Genomic DNA, 4,991 nt, shown 5'->3' with positions numbered 1-4,991 from the left:
GGCGAAAGAGGAGGAGGAAGGAGCAGGAGGAAGGGTGCCATGAAGGGGAGAATTGAGGCTAAGGAGCAGGAGGAGGAGAAAGGAGCAGGAGGAAGGGTGCCATGAAGGGCAGAATTGAGGCTAAGGAGCAGGAGGAGGAGAAAGGAGCAGGAGGAAGGGTGCCATGAAGGGCAGAATTGGGGTGAAGGAGGAGGAGGAGGAGGAAGGAGCAGGACGTAGGGTCAAGTTCAGGAGAGGGAGGGAGGGCAGAGGGTGGAACATGCCTCCTCTCTCGCAGGCAGCTTTTTCTCTCTTCTTTTTGGGGGTAATTTTTATTTTTGAAAGACTATGCAAATAGTTCTACAGGTTGATACATATTGATGGAATGTGTCTGCTTGTGATACATTTCCCTTTCGTTTGTTTGCTGCCGGCACAGCACCTCACTTTGCAAGAGGCTTTTTTAAAAAATTATTTTGTGTGTGTAATATGCAAATGCTACAATGTGAATGTTACAAATGTTTCCCTTTCAATTTGGCAAACTGATACAATATGTAAATGCTTTTGCTACATATGTAAAGGCATTCTGGGGTCGCAGTCAGAGGGAATGCAAAGCAAGAGGATGCCGAGATGGCATTCTTGGGTGAGGAATTATTATTATTATTATTATTATTATTATTATTATTATTATTATTATTATTATTATTATTGTGATGGGAAGAGGATGGCATGGGGGGAAGGCAAGGGCTTCAGAGGTAGCATTGGGCTGGAAGCGAAGGGGAGGCTAGAGGCTGGAAGGCTGCGGAAACCCATGACTTTGGGGGAGTCATGCTCTCTTATTCGGTTGGCCAATGGCTGTAGGAAACGTCACCTTTGACGAAAGTGGAAATGAACTTGATTGACAACAAAGGAGGCTCCATTTTAAACCAGTACCGCCAATGTGATCTTCAAAGGGGCAAATTGCCCCGATCGAGGTAAAAGATAGTGGGCACTTGTTTCCAAGCAGATTCGACATGGGAGGACCTGTATCTGCCCAGTTCTATCCAGGGCAAATGGGAATGGGGCCTATGTTAGTATTACATTAGGGTTGCCATCTCCTTTTTCTAAGAGGCTCCTCAACTTAACACATATATGACAAGAAGGCTTAGAGGTCTCTCTATGCTGCGAAAAATAACTTAAATCCATATAATTAAACCCACACGAATGGCTTGTTCTAGTATACTTTTGAAGGAATTTTGAAGATATGTTTTAAATTAGTTTATAAAAATTCTTACAGGAGTAAACAGAAGATAGGTTGTTTTTCCCATCCTTATTTGTAAGCGATCTGAACCATTACAAACCCCTGCAAAATCACTGAACAAATAATACAGTGGGATATCTGTCTGCATCACAGGGAACAGCAGTTCTATCGCACCACCTGCAGCTCTCTGAAAAAAGGTTTTGTCTAGCTAAAATTTAGCAGGAAATATGGGGAGTGTGCTAAATTTAGCTCCCTTCTCAGCAGATTCACTTTTGAAAAACGGGAAGGGGGGGATCTTTTAAAAAATCACAGGAGCAACTGCAGAAAAAATTGGTCAGGCTCCCTGACTAGAAACCCTATTATGCTGTACTTAAAAGCCTCCTATTTGTTTCTGGAACCTTGGAATTGCAGGATTCATTATAGACCTGACAGTGGGTTGGTCTGTGTTGTTTGCAGTAGGATTCAGAATAATGATTTTGTATGATGCTCTGGTTTATTTTAGTCTTTGTAATAGCTGTAGGTGGTGTATCTCATCCATCAGATGAATGAATATTGTTCTACGACTTTTGTAGAAGCTGATTAGCGGAAGCTTAGTATTCTGCTCAGTAGATGGTGGTCAGCTATTAGAATGTGGCGCTTTCTTGTTTCTTAACCGTCTTCTGTGTTTTTGATAAGGTGAATACATATAGCTCTTGGAAATGTTCAGTAAAACCTATAAATGTATGACTCTCATCTATTCACATGAGGAAATTCTGGAAGAAAGTTGTAAGAATTATCTTACAATTATTGAAGAAATATTGCTGGACATAAAATACAAAATGTTTCATGTGCAATATCTCAGTGTTGGACAATGTGTAATTTTAAGGCAGTGGTGGCATACCTATGGCCTGTGTGGCACAGGTGGCACTCAGAGCCCTCTCTGTGGGCATGTGTGCCATCACCCCAGCATAGAGTTTGTTACTGGAAAGTCAGAGGAATTTGGCACTTCGCAATAAATAAGTGAGTTTTGGGTTGCAGTTTGGGCACTCGGTCTCTAAAAGGTTCATCATCACTGTTTTAAGGGAAGGGTGGGAAGCTGCAGTGGGTCTGGGACCCCATTTTCTGCTCCTTCAGAAGACTTCACGAACTGCCTAAAATGCCAATAAATAAAAACAAACAAACCTGGAAGTGGCTGGGAATTACAGCCACTCCGTTGGCAACCACTGGGCAAGGACAGAGAGAAGACGGTAGCAGAGAGAAACAGATGGAGAAAGATGAGTAGGCCTTCCTCATTTTTGTCCCTTGTTGTGCCCACTGCTGGCTTCAGCCATGGTGAATGTGGCTTGACCCAAGGGAATGTAGCCATTGCAACCTCTCCCCACCATCCCAAATGTTCCTCATGCAAACTATCTTGTTGTAATCTTTACAAAATCTATTTAAAGTGAATCACTATAGCAGATGGTGATAGTTGTGGACGACCAACTATCATCGCCAAATTCATTTTTTCTTTGGTTGGTTGGTGTGGGTGGGGCTGGTTGCATGTTGAAGAGAAGCACGTGTCTTGAACACGCAGTAGTCCTCGTGTGCAACAAACTTACACTACTCGTGCAGCAGTAACAGAAACTTTAATATGAATTTCCTTAAACAAAACAGTCCAACAATAACCCAAAGCCACAGTCCCAAACCCTTGCCTATCCTAAAGATAGACTTCTTCAGGGCTGGAGTCTCTCTTGGGAGCCGAGTCCGTTCTCTCCAGGGCGAGTCCGCCCTCCACCAGAATGTTTCTCCAAGGGTTCCACCTCCGCCTTCTCACGCTCCCTAGGAATAGGCCCTGCTCCCCACTTCTCTCCCTTATAGTCCCATCACTGTCCTTCCAGGCTTCTTTCCCCTGGTTGTTTCCACCCTTCTGGGTCCGGGTAAGTAAAGTCCCCTTCCTCCTGGGGGTTTCGTAACAATACCTCCTCGTGCGGTCCTCGTCCTCGTCCGCCTGACCTCCTTTGGAGAGAGGCTGGGACCCCGTGCCGCCGTGGGCTTCTCTTTGCTATCTCTGTCCCTTTCGCGGCCGCCACTTCCCGGACTCCTCTTCCGCGTCGCCCCTCTCTCCCCGCGCTTCTCTGCCCCTCTCCTCTTATCTCCCCTGAGACTGCCCCTTGCTCCTCCTCTTGCTCTGCTTCTCGCTCCGCCTCTTGCCCCGCCTCCCTTCTCACTTCCCCTTCTGTCTCCACCTGGTCCCCATTAGCTCTTCTAGCTCTCTCATCACCTATATCCACCTCACTACAGTTGGTTTGGTTTGGTTTTGGTGCATAGAAAAACAAATGAACTCAGGACTTCTTGATTCATAACTCATTCTCTTGGCCACTGGAGGTTACAATTACTAGTTGTGCTTCAGATCCTAGTTTATTACTAGAATATTTACAAGGAACTGTTAGAAAAGGAGATGGATTTTTTGAGTGTTCATGTATTCACTGTGGTGAAGACAATCTGTCAAAGACTGGAAACAAAATGCCATGAAAGCAGTGACTGCTTAAGGTTTTGTTCATAGTTAGAAAGGAGAAGATAATCATTTCATTTTCAAGCTGTAAAGTGGATGATGGGCTACACAGTTCTTAAAAAATTGTATTAAAATAAGCACAACCATTTGAATGAACTATGGACACGGGTTTTAGAACAATGATAAAGATTTCATGTAATCATATTTAAGGAAAAAAAGAGACTTCGTTGACAGTCAGCCCTCTGTATCCATATATTCTGCATCCACAAATTCAACCAGTCACAGCTTGGAAATATTAAAAAATAATTCCAAAAAAGGATTTTGCCATTTTATATAAGGGACATCATTTTACTACACCATTGTATATAATAGGACTTGAGAAGATCCTGGAACCAAATCCCAGCAAGAGCCCACTCTGTTATGTACTATTGGAAAGCAATACATTCAAACAAATCTTTGAAACCAAACTCAAGAATTATATCATCTCAGACAAAGTGAATATAATCTTCCTTGCTGCTTCTGGAGCCCCTTCAGTCTTTCAGTTCAGCAGCTCTTGTTCTCACGCTCTTCAGATGGTATCACAATGAGAGAGTGATTTGGATGGAAAAGGAGAATAAAACCCCTCACTTTATAGAATTTATAGCAAGACTGGGCGAATTGCAGCCCTCCCAGATGTTATTGGACTGCAGCTCACAGCACTCCCCACCATTAGCTATGCTGACTAGGACTGATGGGAGTTGTAGTTCCAGAACATATGGAGGGCCACTCTTTGCCCACTCCTGACTAATAGGTACATAGCAGGCTTTTGGCCCTCTGGCTACATCCAAAGGCAAGGGGTCAGACTCTAAGAGCTAGTGATTGGAAGGTAACAACTTGTGGGATGAACCAATTGACATGGGATGGGCAGGGAAGGGGACAGATAACAGAATCAACTGCTAGCTAGGCCTGCCTGTCTTCTAAATGAGCATTGGTGACACTTGACTATATGCTAAAAAGGCTAACTGAATAATGAGAGTTCAAAGGAATACTGTAGCACCTTTGAGACTAACTGAAAGAAAGAAGTTGGTAGCATGAGCTTTCATAGACGTGAGCCTCCTTTCTCAGATTATATATCTTTTCAGGACTGGTGAAAAGGCAAGATATGCATAGGCAAACAATGTTTTAAAATAGTTAAGAATAAAGACATTTGCTGTTTCACTCCCCATCTTTCTAGCCATGTGAGAATTCCAACTAAGTTCAGAGGTATCGGAGGCACTTGAGGTCAGTAGCAGATGATGTTGTTATCTCTGCCAATTAAAACAGCCT

The sequence above is a fragment of the Sceloporus undulatus genome, chromosome 4, assembly GCF_019175285.1.
Source record: "Sceloporus undulatus isolate JIND9_A2432 ecotype Alabama chromosome 4, SceUnd_v1.1, whole genome shotgun sequence".
Lineage (NCBI taxonomy): Eukaryota > Metazoa > Chordata > Lepidosauria > Squamata > Phrynosomatidae > Sceloporus > Sceloporus undulatus.
Note: the sequence above shows the minus strand (reverse complement) of the source record.